The following is a 13537-nucleotide window of genomic DNA, read 5'->3' on the forward strand; positions in this document are numbered from 1 at the left end:
AGATAAGGAGATGAGAACTCTCCTTAGTTTTCAAGGCATTTGAAACAAAGAATTCCAGCTGTCCTACATCTGGAGAGACGTGGCACCAGGTGGGGTGAAGGCCAAGCAGCACGTGATTTAAAGACTGAAAACAAACCCCTGCGCGTAAGTCTCAGGGCCTCTTCGAGGTAGCCCTGCTCTTGCCTTAAAAGAACTGTTCATGCATCTCTCTTACACAAACAGTTGGCTCTGCCAGGCTTTGTCATGCCCAGCTTTGCCTACGCCCCTAAAAATCATTTACATGTTCCCCAAATTCATTAGCTGCTTCTATAGCAATAATTCATTCACAACAATCACCACAGTACCCCATCAAACAGGGACTGTAGGAAAAAGCACCCACACAACCAGAATTCACTGAATTCCCATTATGAATTTAACAACGGTGGGGTCTACAAAGGTACCTGAGATGAGATGCCTGGGTTTGAGGATGTCACAGGGACGTTAACTGTGCTCTTCTATCAGTGGAGTCGCCAAACCAGGTGGCTTCCCTCTCTGAAAACCTTTGAGACTCAGCACCTCCAGGGCCCTTGTTGCGCATCTAAAACTGCAATACGGCTATGAACCATGCACGCGGGGACTGGGTCAAGGGCAGGTTTTGACTCTGGGGATCTGCAGCAGGGTTCCAGATCCTGCATTTCTCACAGGCTCCCCTGGTGATACTGATGCTGTCATTTCAGGACCCACACTTGGAAAAAGATGGCTTATCACCAAATCCTTTCCCACTTCAAACATGACTGTGAATGGGGATGGGTTTACAGTGCCTGGGGACTTTTCTTCTCTCTTTGATCACAAGCTTCTTGAGGACAAGGCCTGTCTCCTCCTCCTTTTCAAATTCTGCACAGCAGGTGCTCTATAAATATAGTTGACTGGCAGGCTGCGCCTACCCGCACAAAAGCCCCTTCTCCTGGCTGCCAAGAAATCAAGAAGCGTCCCCTGGCACTGCAAGGGCAGCTTTCTTCATCTGCCTTACCCACAGGGAACACTATGTCTCCCACTGGTGACCCTCCCACTGGCGGAAGGCTCCCCGGCACAGGCCCAATCCCGTGACGTAGATTTCATCTTATTGTCAACACACCTTCCCTTTCAGGATAGCAACTAGGGCTAGAGTTTTGACCCTCAAAACGCCCTTGCCTTTCTAAGGATGCCCTTTTTCCAAATCTGGGTTAGAGTTCTTAGCAAATAACCCTCGGCCAACCCTGCCAACTCCATGGTCAGCGAGCCTCACCATGTTGAAATGGTTGGGAAGCACAAGGTCTTGGGAAGCTCTCTGCAATCTTTAGGTTTAGAGCAAATAGGCGTCTGTCGAGGTGAGATCCTGCTCTACTTCAGCTTATTCCAAAACCAAAGGGCAGGTTTCTTGGGACTTTTTTGACAGGTGAATAAAGTTGGCTTTTTATCCCCCTTACCCATTCTCCCCACCGTTTCTCCTTAGTCCAACAGGATGGACTAAAGAAGCAGGATTATGTAAGTTACTATTTTATAATAATAATAAAAAGAAACCAAGATACTCTGAAAAATTAAGCCCGAGGAAATATTTTCGTGGACAACATAAAAATTAACCAGATTCTAGATATGTATAATGAAAAATTAAGCCTGAGGAAATACATTCATGGACAACATAAAAATTAACTGGATTCTAGATATGTATGACTATATATGTGACTATACTATACAGCAGAAATTGACACAGCATTGTAAATCAATTATATTTTAATTTTAAAAAAGTTTTAAAAAGTTAACTGGATTCTGAACAAGCAACTGAAGCTACCTCCTTCCTTCTTCAACAAAGGCGGCTGGGCTTTGATCCTTTCTAATTCACAGCTATAGACTTTCTTTCCCTCTGCAATGCTGAAATGCTTTCAAAGGGCTCGATCTATTTCTGGTGGATTTTTCCTATGACCACCTACTGTAAGAAGCACAGGTATGCCACCAATGGCAGGCCTGCACAGTGAGTGCCAGGGCTTTCTAATTGACGGGCACTGGTGGGAGCTATTAAATAGACAGCCCGTATGTGGACTTGGTGCTCTGCTGAAAGACTAGGAGCCCAGTAGCTCCATAAATGGTTGGCTCCCTCCAATGCAGTCCATTTCTATTTTCAACAATCAAGGGTTCCATGGTCAGTAAATTAAAGGGGAAAAAACGTTAAGCGGTCCTTTTTTTTTTATTTTTTTTTTAACCGGCCTCTTTCTCTGTATATATCTGTACATCAAAATGATACCAAACAACCCAGGTCTCTCCGTCCTATGGACTCACTTGCTCAAATAATCCACAGTTCGACTTACTTAAAAGTATTTCATGGGCCCTCACATGCAATATAATTTAGCCTTTTAATAGCATGGAGAGCATAATTACATCATATAAATATGTTATCCAGGCATGGAAAACAGGAAGAACATGAAATAACAGTTGTTATCGTTGAGTGGTAGGTTTGTATGCATTTGTGTGTGTGCGTAGCTTTCTTTTTGCTACTTTTCTTGGATAAAATAAATGTGCTACAAGTATCCTTTGGTCATCTGGGCTGCAGGGGAAAATTGTATGTTATTCCTAATTATTATTTCTTATTCTCAAAGTCACATTCTTGGTTTGAAATAAATCTGTGAATGCTTTATGTATGGCCAGCATCCTGGTGAATAAGGCTTTATCTGGCCAACTCCTGTAACTTTTGGTCATAGAGCAAATTATCTTCCCTTTTAGGTTGAATATGCCATAAACACTGTCAAGTGAATCCCCGGTTGATAGTGAGGTCCAGCACTGTGTGCATGTCACAGCCTGTCTCTCATATGCCTGGACAGTAGCACAATGGAAACTACTTTAATGTGAAAATATTATTTGCATAGGGACATGCATAACACCTAAAGAAGTTTTGATTATATTAATCATAAGTGCCACCAAAAAGTTTAGCAAACACAAATGTTGGTGCAGGTCATTTTGCTTATGCATCAGAAATAAAGATTTTTGGACATAAATTAATGTGTAATTGAATGTTTTCACGGTTACAGTCTTATTTTCTTCCCCATTCTATTCATTATAGGCTCCAGGTCCAGATATTTTACACCTTGGAATTTAAGGGGGAATTACACACTTTTTAGAGGCAATTCTTTTATTTATTTATTTATTTTTTAGGGCTGCACCTGCAGCATATGGAGGTTCCCAGGCTAGGGATCAAATCTGAACTACAGCTGCTGGCCTATACCACAGCCACAACACCACCAGATCCAAGCTGCATCTGCAACCTAATCACAGCTCACGGAAATGCTGGATTCCTAACCCACTGAGCAAGGCCAGGGATCAAACTTGCATTATCATGGATATTAGTTGGGTTCTTAACCCACTGAGCCACAACAGGAACTCCCAGAGACAATTCTATATTGACTTATTACAGAGGTTTTCAAAGTATGGCCTGCCTGGGATCCCCAAGAGTTCCTGAGACACTTTTGAAGAGTTCATGAGGTCAAAATTATTTTCATAATAATGTTAAAACATTATATGACTTTTTCACCCACATCTCTCACAACTGTGTGGTAGAGTTTTTCCAAAGGGTATATAACATGTGATGATGTCAACACCCTGACAGCTAATAGAACATGTGCTTTGTACTCTTATGTTTAAAAAGTTTGTGAGTTTTTTGGGAAGCAATCTAAAAGTCCATCAACAGAGGAGTGAATAAAGAAGATGTGGTACATATATACAATGGAATATTACTCAGCTATGAAAAGGAATGAAATCATGGCATTTACAGTAACATGGATGGACCTAGAAATTATCATGCTAAGTGAAATTAGACACTGAGAAACCAACATATGCTGTCACTCATATGTGGAATCTAAAAAAAAGATACAATGAACTTCTTTGCAGAACTGATACTGATTTACAGACTGAAAACTTGTGGTTTCCAAAGGAGACAGGTTGAGGGGTTGGGGGGTTGGGGTGGGTTGGGGGTTTGGGATAGAAATGCTATAAAATTGGGTTGTAATGATCACTGCACAACTATAAATGTATCAAAATTCATTGAGTTAAAAAAAGAAAGACAATGTGGTACATAAAAAAAAGTGTGTCCATTTTAATTTCAAATGAAGTACATGTTGATAGATAAAATGCACATAAACGTTTTTCGGTTTCCTCAATATTTATTGCGTGCCAGGAGTTCCCGTCATGGCTCGGTGGTTAACGAATCTGACTAGGAACCATGAGGTTGCGGGTCTGATCATTGGATTAAGGATCCTGCGTTGCTGTGTCTGTGGTGTAGGCCAGCAGCTACAGCTCTGATTGGACCCCTAGCCTGGGAACTTCCATATGCCGTGGGTGTGGCCCTAGAAAAGACAAAAAGACAAAAAAAAAATAATAATAATTTAAAAAAATAATTATTGCGTGCCAATGGATCTGAGCCCAAAAAGTTTGAGAATCATTTAGAATTTATGGTAAATCTTCTTTAAAAATTATTTTGTGTGTTTACCTAAAAAAAAAAACAACAAACCTCACGTCATATGTGTCATTTAGGAAAAATCTGTAGCCTTGTTTAATAAAACAAATGAATCAGTCAAAGTAAAAGCCATAAACTGATTTGGGGAGCAGTAATTTATTTTCCTATGTGCATAATAATAGAAACAAAACTGTAATATTGTCTAGTACCAGCTCCCCTACTTAGAATCCAGCTATTTAGCAACCTCACTTATTCAGGTAACAGCTGCTAACCAGCAAAGTGTAAGGGCTTCTGAAGAGCAAAATGAATTGTCTCAAGCTCCTCCTTCTTGAAGCACTAAGAGTTCAAATTCTTTACTCTCAAGAAAAGCCTCCCCTGCTCCCCAGGAAATGGAACTAGAGTGAGGCAGGCCAGGTGCCCAGGGGGCAATATTTAAGGAGGCACCGACACTCAGGCATGGACCCTGAATTTGCACAACCTTGAAAATGAGTGCCTCCTTAAATGTGGTGCCCTGCTGGTGGCCCTACTCAGCTCTAGATTATAGACCCAGCCAGGGATCCAAAACAAACAACAGAGGAAAAAGAAGAGGGCAGCTTCACACACTGACTGGTAAGAGTAATTACAGAAAGCAGCAGCCTTCTGGCAAGGGATGAAACAGGAAAGCTATTAAAAAATTGGACACAAATTCAAAATACAAAACAATGTGGGCCCATTGAACAAAAAGCCAAATAATTTGGGCTTTCAAGCTATCACATGGTATGATAACTCATATCTATAATTAACGACAAAGTTAAATTCTATCCACTGTACTTTGTTTTTAAAAACGAGGAGTGATATATTACCTTTCAAGCATGTTTATACACAAACTGGTTAAAACAATAAGGTTCAAGAACAAAATGAACTCTTAGCTATCCAGTGAATCCAGCTATTCAGAATGTGATTCCATCAATTTAGTCCATAATTGTTTATCATGGCCAAATATCACCAAGGACTGTATTCTAAGGTTCTGAATAAATAGAGCCTAATTAGTTATCAAGTATGTAAATTTTCAATGGCTCATTATTCAGCTTGATGGAAATTCCCTGAATGCACAGAGTTTCTTCCCTTTCCTAGTCAATTTGTTCTTCCTTGTTCTAATTACACATGTTGAGATGTCATTCCACACAGGAAGATTAAAGTCTGTTATTAATACGCTGCAACAAATAGCTTCACTCTCTTAACGTGGGGATGGATGAAAATGAGATATTTTGCTCAAATCTGATGACTAGTCTCTTTATCATTATTCTCGCCAGGTTTTAAAGAAAGAATCAAATGGAAGTTGTAGTGACATAGGTGGGGGAAGTGGTGTGGAAGACGCTTTACACAAGTAGACATTTAAAGACTTAGCACAGGTCCAAAGGAAATTATTGCAAAAGTATTTGTTAACAATTTCTCCTTTTGGTCTTTTTTAATGACTTTCCTGGGGGGTCTGCTCCTGGGCAGCCCTCCACTACCAACACATCACTCTTCTGTGGTTCTAGGGTTATCAGAATAAATCCGCTACAGACCTTGCCCCAAGTCATTGCTGGGCCTCCATTGGGTGACTTTTAAAAATAGAGGAAGGACAGGCTTGATGCCAGGTGGGGTCATAAGAATAAGATTTCACAGCAGTAAACACAGCCACTCAATCAATCACCCACCCTATCCATATGTGGTTGTGGAGAGTTCTGGATGGGGTATCCTCAGAAAAGTCCAGGCCAGAGGAAGACCCCACCTGCCAATAGCACCCTTGGTGGGAAGAGAAATTTTAATGTCCTACACGCCCAAGCCTCATAACCCTTTGTGGTGGATATAGTTACATGTTCAACTGTGCAGGGTGACTCTTCCGTCTAAATGGGAAAGGCTGTGCCCCCGCAGTGGAACAGGGAAGAAACAGCTGGTTACCACCGTCTGGCTAACAACTGGGGACCCCCAGCTGGACACGACACATTTCAGCAGGAACAGAACAGAGGCTCTGAAATGGAGACCTCTTACTTGATTTGAGCCTCTAGGGGTGAAAGCAAAGATGTTTCACCTTAAGTTTTTAAAAAAAGGGGGGAGGGGGCTGAATACTCATGGTGGTGGCAGTGATGGATGTGATAATAACAGCAGCTGTTTCAGAACGTGTTATAAACATTAAACACCAGGTAAGGAGGTGAACAGTGTTTGTTCCATATCTTACAGTGGTTGATTCGTGTTGGCAGAAAGGCTCTCCAAGTTTAAATGGGAAGCAGGTAACACCTTATGCTGCACAAGATTTCTGAATTTGCTGCTTTAGGGAGAAACAACTTAGTCCTTTTTATTATACTAGGATGTATTCTTATTATATTAGGATGTATAGCTTATTTCCTGATTTATCTCATTTTATTCTTACCAAAAAAAACAACCCCCCCCAAAAAAAACCAATGAGCTAGTTGCTATTATTATTCACATTTAACAGATGAGGAAACGGAGGCATATGAACTGTAACTAAATACATGGTAAAGCTGGAATTTGAAGAATAGGCTTGTTTATGTCACTATGTTTAATAATGAATATCACTTAATATACATAAGGAAAAAGCCAAAATACATATTCTATGCAGAACAATTCTAAAAACATGTAACTAAAAAAATCAGAAATTAAATTATAGAACTATATAACTAGCTGAATTTTTAGTTATAAGCAGAATACTCTTATTCTATTCCAACAGATACAAAATTTTGTAGAAAGCAAAAGCCATTACCTGATATCAACAAAGAATTCTTTTTTTTTTTTGTCTTTTTAGGGCCACACCCAAGGCATATGGAGATTCCTAGGCTAGGGGTCGAATCGCAGCTACAGCTGCCAGCCTACCCCACAGCCACAGCAACGCAGGATCTGAGACGTGTCTGCGACCTACACCACAGCTCATGGCAATGCCAGATCCTTAACCCACTGAGCAAGGCCAGGGATTGAACCTGCATCCTCATGGATGTTAGTCAGATTCGTTACCACTGAGCCATGAGGGGAACTCCAACAAAGAATTCTTGAGGAACTTAGAAAGAGACCATGGCTATTGAAAGAAAGATGATTTTGAAGAAAGAGAAAACTTTCGAACCCTAAGTTCTTGTAAAGATCTAAAGTACAAGTCAGAAAAGAAATAAAACAAAATTATATGATCTAACATCTGACATGTTATCAAACATAATTTTAGGTATTGTATTTATATGCCAGATTGGCCCATAAAAAGATTCCTAAGGGAGTATAAAAGTCTTATCAAAGAGGGTTTCAGACTTGAAAGGCATATGAAAACCAGATTCCAGTTAGCTTTTTGGGAAATCATCTGAGAGAGAAAAATAAGCATGAGGTTAAATGATCCTGGTCTTTTTCTTTGCCAAGTCAATCCCTTCATATCCCAATCTGATGGAATCTAAAACTTTACTCTGGAAATGTGTATAAAAGTGTATCATCTGCCCCTTGCATGGGAACATCCTGAAGCTTGGCTTGCTGTCTGTGTGGCTGTCCAAGACATATATACGTTTTGTGAATTAAAACTGGGCCTATCTATGAAGAAGAGATTTGGGTATGTCAATATCATCACTTTGATATTTTGGGGGCTGTCTTTGTAAAAAGCTGTAGGGACAGATACCTGTTCTCCCCCAGGTATAAGACAATTTGCATACGTGTAGGAAATTAAGTGATAGTTAACCAACTCTAATGGAAAAAATAAAAATCATTAAAAAGAAAGGAAATTGAGTGATAAAGTCTTTTGCTTTGTTTCTTTCTTTTTTTGTCTTTTCAGGGCAACACCTGCAGCATATGGAGGTTCCCGGGCTAGGGGTCCAATAGGAGCTGTAGCCACCGGCCTACGCCACAGCCACGGCCACAGCAGATCTGAGCCACCTCTGCAACCTACACCACAGCTCATGGCAACACCGGATCCTTAACCCACCGAGTGAGGCCAGGGATTGAACCTGTGTCCTCATGGATGCTAGTCAGATTCATTTCTGTGGAGTCACGAGAACTCCTTGTTTTCTTTTTCACAGTTTCATTTTCCTTAATCATGATGCTTTCAAATATTAGGAAACTGTCCTTGAATAAGCAATTAGCTACTTAACCTAACTCAAAACACTCTATTTCAATAACTATCTTTCTGTGTATTTATTGGGTTTCCCCATGGTACCATATTCTGAATAAACTAAGGACTCCAGAAAAGACTTATGTTCCATCAAGAACTGATGTGGGGGCGGGGGTAGAAAGACATGGTCTTACTCCCACAGGTACACCCATGAGATTAAGAGTTTTCTGCTTGTTTTTGATTGCTAGAGTTTTTTTTTTCCTTTTTCTTTTTTTTTTTTTTTTTTTTTGGTCTTTTTGCTATTTCTTTGGGCTGCTCCAGTAGCATATGGAGGTTCCCAGGCTAGGGGTCGAATTGGAGCTGTAGCCACCAGCCTACGCCAGAGCCACAGCAACGCGGGATCCGAGCCGCGTCTGCAACCTACACCACAGCTCACGGCAACGCCGGATCGTTAACCCACTGAGCAAGGGCAGGGACCGAACCCGCAACCTCATGGTTCCTAGTCGGATTCGTTAACCACTGCGCCACGACAGGAACTCCTGATTGCTAGAGTTTTAATCCTGTTTTTTATTATCTAACACACTCAAGTATGTCTAGAGATGAGGTCTAGAATTACCACAGAAGCCACGGGCTGCCAAGAGTATTTTATGTCTCTTAATATAGGTTTCATAGACTAATTAAGAAGGAATGCAAATAAAAATAGTAATTATTGGAGTTCCCGTCGTGGCGCAGTGGTTAACGATCCAACTAGAAACTACGAGGTTGTGGGTTTGGACCCTGGCCTTGCTCAGTGGGTTAAGGATCCAGTGTTGCCAGTGAGCTGTGGTGTAGGTTGCAGATGCTGCTCACATCCCTCGTTGCTGTGGCTCTGGTGTAGGCCAGTGGCTACAGCTCTGATTAGACCCCTAGCCTGGGAACCTCCATATGCCACGGGTGCAACCCTAGAGAAGACAAAAAAATAAATAAATAAAATAAAATAAACTTTTCCCCACACTTATTAACAATAATAAAAATTCTTCTCTTGGGCCATAAAGAATAGAAACATAAATTTTAAATAAAACAGTGACAAGAAATTTAAGCAAAAATAGCAAAAATGTTATCTAGGGCTATACAAATGATAGCACTATTTTCTTTCAGGGTAGCATCTTTCCACAATTCTAAAAAAAAAAAAAGCATATACGTGTTTACAAAAAGATGGCAAAACATCGTTTCATATTCACTCAAGGTTTTTTTTTTTGGTTTTTTGTTTTGTTTTGTTTTGTTTTTTGCCTTTCCTAGGGCTGCACCTGCGGCATATGGAGGTTTCCCAAGCTAGGGGTCTAATTGGAGCTATAGCTGCCGGCCTACACCATAGCCACAGCAACACAGGATTTTTAATTCACTGAGCAAGGCCAGGATTCGAACCCGCAGCCTCATGGTTCCTAGTCAGATTCGTTAACCAATGAGCCACGATGGGAACTCCCCACTCAAGTTTTTTAAAAGATGGTATATCTATTTATTTTTGTGTCCAAGCATTTCTTTAAAGCAACTGCAGCCTGGGCACTTTATTCTAACATTCCTCATAGATTCAGGGACAGTTTAAAATTGCTATAAATAAGGAAACACTGTGAATTTTGTGTTCACAAAGAACCTAAAATAAAATGTCTCAAGGCCTTATCTCTGGCCAAAATAAAATTGTGAGGCATTGAGAGAACAAAGGATTGTGTTTCTCTTCTTCCCTTTCCTTAGGTCTCAGACCAGCCAGAATGCCTAACCTTGACCTTTGTTCATTTCAGAAACTCCCTTACCCTTGCTCTTTGCAAGGCCTAGGGGAGACTTCTTCAGACTTACTGGATGAGAAACAAGGATACAAATTGTTTTTCCCAAGTTTTTTTTTTAAAGTGATATATTTAGGGCACTTGAGAGGAAAGAATTGGCCAGTCCTTTATTTATCTTCCTAACAGGTGCAGTCGGACAGTCATAAAAGCAGGCTACTGAAAAAGAATGATTTTTGCCAAGAGGGCAATGATTTTGCCCTCTCATGAGCATTAGCCCAAGAGTATCCCTTCTTACAGCAGATAGCTCACATCTATACCGTATTTCTCCAGTACAGCCTGGCAAAGTTTTTGCAGGGGGAAAAACATTGGTATTCTTTAATTTCAAATGCTCAGTGGGGCCTAAACAAACCACTTGAAGTTTACCATGTCTCTCTTCTTCTGTTCTTTTGCTTACTTCCAACAAATGAACTTTTCCCCAATTTGAGGGAAAGGTAATATTTTATACGTCAGAGAAGTTCTGCAGAGACAAATTTATTTGGGTGTTTGAAATAGGCCATCCCGTTTCATGCAGGTGACACCTGAAGGTCAAGCAGTAAATATGAGAGGGAGGTTTCCCATCACCAGGGCTCCTTTTCTGAGGATGACTCAGCCTTGAGGGATGCTAGGAAATAGGTAAGAGGTGCTGAGTTCTGCCCTGCATTCAGAGAGGTTTGGGGCTTTGCAGGACCTTAAAGTGCATGAAATCTCTAGGGACCAAACAAAACCAAAACCAAAAAAAAAAAACAAACAAACAAACAAAAAAAAACAATAGCAAAGGAAAAACTCCCAAAACCAAAAAAAAAAAAAAAAAAAAAAATAGCAAAGGAAAAACATTTTCTCCATGTCCATCTTCCCACCCATTCCTACTGAAATAAGCCAGGATAGAATAATTAGATAGATATTGCAGGTTGATATAGCAAAAGAACTGGGAACAACAATGCCGTAGTTTTGATTCCTGGAGATCTCAGAACAGCTCCTTAAAATGCTGTTCATCCGTGGAGTGATGTTTTACCATGTGTTTGAGTTTTCAAGGAGAGACCTTATTTGGATGTTGAGAATGTTGCGGTGACTCTCCCAAGGTGTTTGAATGACACATAAGCACAAAAGAGGAACTACTGCGTTTTTCCCTACAGGTTAAGTACACAAAATATAATAGGGCCTGATATATATCACATAACAGAAAGTTACATTCACGTTAAGGCTTGAACCTGGGGGTTTACAAAAGAATTGTTCTAGATTCTACACAATCTACCAGTTAACAATTGTCTATTTAAGAACCAAGCTTTAGGGAGTTCCCATCATGGCTCAAATCCGACTAGGAACCATGAGGTTATGGGTTCGATCCTTGGCCTTGCTCAGTGGGTTAAGGATCTGGCATTGCTGTGAGCTGTGGTGTAGGGTGCAGATGCAGCTCGGATCTGGCACTGCTGTGGCTCTGGCGTAGGCCAGCATCAACAGCCCTAATTAGACCCCTAGCCTGGGAACCTCTGTATGTCACGGTACGGCCCTAAAAAGACAAAAAGACAAAAAGAAAAAAAAAAAAAAAAGAAGAACCAGGCTTTATGTTTTTTTGTTTGTTTGTTTGATTTTTCTTTTTAGGGCTGTACCTGCAGCATATGGAAGTATCTGGGCTAGGGGTCGAATCAAAACTGCAGCTGCAGGCCTACACCACAGCCATAGCAATGCCAGATCCAAGCTGCCTCTGTGACCTATGCCATAGCTTGCAGCAACACCAGATCCTTAATCCACTGGGTGAGGCCAGAGATCGAACCCTCATCCTCATGGATACTAGGTTGGGTTCTTAACCTTCGATTCATAATGGGAACTCCCGGCTTTATGGTTTTAATCGTCATATACTGCAAAGATAAAATCCTTAAGAAATGATATATAGGCAAAAAAAAATATTGATAGTATTTTTAAATGATTAGAGAGTCTATCACAGAAGAAAGGCCAGGAGTTCCTGTCGTGGCGCAGTGATTAACAAATCTGACTAGGAACCAAGAGATTGTGGGTTCAATCCTTGGCGTTGCTCAGTGGGTTAAGGATCCAGCATTGTCGTGAGCTGTGGTGTAGGTCGCAGATGCGGCTCAGATCCTGCATTGCTGTGGCTGTGCTGTGGGCTGGTGGCTACAGCTCCTATTAGACCCCTAGCCTGGGAACCTCCATATGTCGCAGGTGCAGTTCAAGATGAAAAAAAAAAAAGGCAGAAAAAAAAAAAAACACGGAAGAAAGGCCATTGCAAATTTCTAATTTCATGTTCACAAATAACTTGCTTATAGGAAAAGAGAAAATTCCACTGAAAGATGATTTCTTTACTCAGTAGGACCAAGGGCGATTAACTATAAGGGTTTTTAGAACAGAGATCATGTTGCATATACCTCTGAAATCCCAGTGACCAGCTTTAGCAAGTGCCCAGTTCATAGTTACTCTATTAATGAATGTATCAGCAAGACATCCTGGGAAAGCCCTACAAATTTGAAACTTTCTTCCACATCCTTTCTTGCTACTTGATTAGAACAATTTAATTTTACTGAGTCTCAGGTTCTGCATCAACTAATGGGTAAGAAAGGCCTTTTCTTAGGAACTGGCATACAAATATTACAGTTCTCCAACAAATACGTGACCAACGGAAAGAGGTGGAGAGGAGAACAATGGGAAGTAGTTACTCCTCATAAATAATGCTTTTTTTTTTTTTTTTGGAGGGTCTAAGGATGGTTGACCAATGACGTCCATTAGAGTTCCACCTTGAACCCTAAAGTTACACATATCCTTCTTCCTTCTCCTTAGAAGGACCAGCTCTCCTAGGACCCAGCGTGAAGCTCTGAGAATCAAGCCACTGCAGATTGGGAGGCAATTGAGAGAGATATATTTTGCACCTTCAGGTGCTGAAAACTCAGCCTCTTTTGAAGAGTTGCCAGGTCCTCCTGGATCCTAGGAGTGTCAAACCAGCCCATATATCTCATCAAGATTTACAGCAAGTGGTCATGCTCTTCCTGGGTGTGGTTCTCCCAGCTAAGGAGGAGATGTAAGAAGACCTGAAGAGGTTGGAGAAGCCTAGTTTTTGGTTTGGTTTGGTTTGGGGTTTTTTTTCGGGGGGGGGGGTATGGAGGAGTGTAGATAGTTTGAAAGGACTCTGAAGAATTGGTTGGGTGTATGTTTCAGTCTTTGCTGGTTTTTTTTTTTTTTTTCAGGGCCACACCTGTGGCATATGGAGGTTCCCAGGCT

The 13537-nt window shown here is 40.9% G+C and overlaps 1 protein-coding gene and 1 long non-coding RNA gene across 33 annotated transcripts in view; both read right to left on the reverse strand.

The window, feature by feature from the left end:
* Positions 1-13537, reverse strand: part of MYBPC1 (myosin binding protein C1) — a 94013-nt gene that overhangs the window by 77953 nt on the left and 2523 nt on the right. The window lies entirely within an intron of this gene.
* On the reverse strand, positions 821-8006 carry LOC146403531 (uncharacterized). Its single transcript, XR_014804228.1, has 2 exons — positions 4298-8006; positions 821-3221 (listed from the first exon to the last, which is right to left on the reverse strand). It is a non-coding gene; the product is annotated as an uncharacterized LOC146403531 (long non-coding RNA).

This window comes from Sus scrofa, chromosome 5 (genome assembly GCF_054392235.1).
Source record: "Sus scrofa isolate SSC_HxYL_T2T_F1_AM1 chromosome 5, Sscrofa_HxYL_maternal_Yorkshire_Landrace_v2.0, whole genome shotgun sequence".
Classification (NCBI taxonomy): Eukaryota; Metazoa; Chordata; class Mammalia; order Artiodactyla; family Suidae; genus Sus; species Sus scrofa.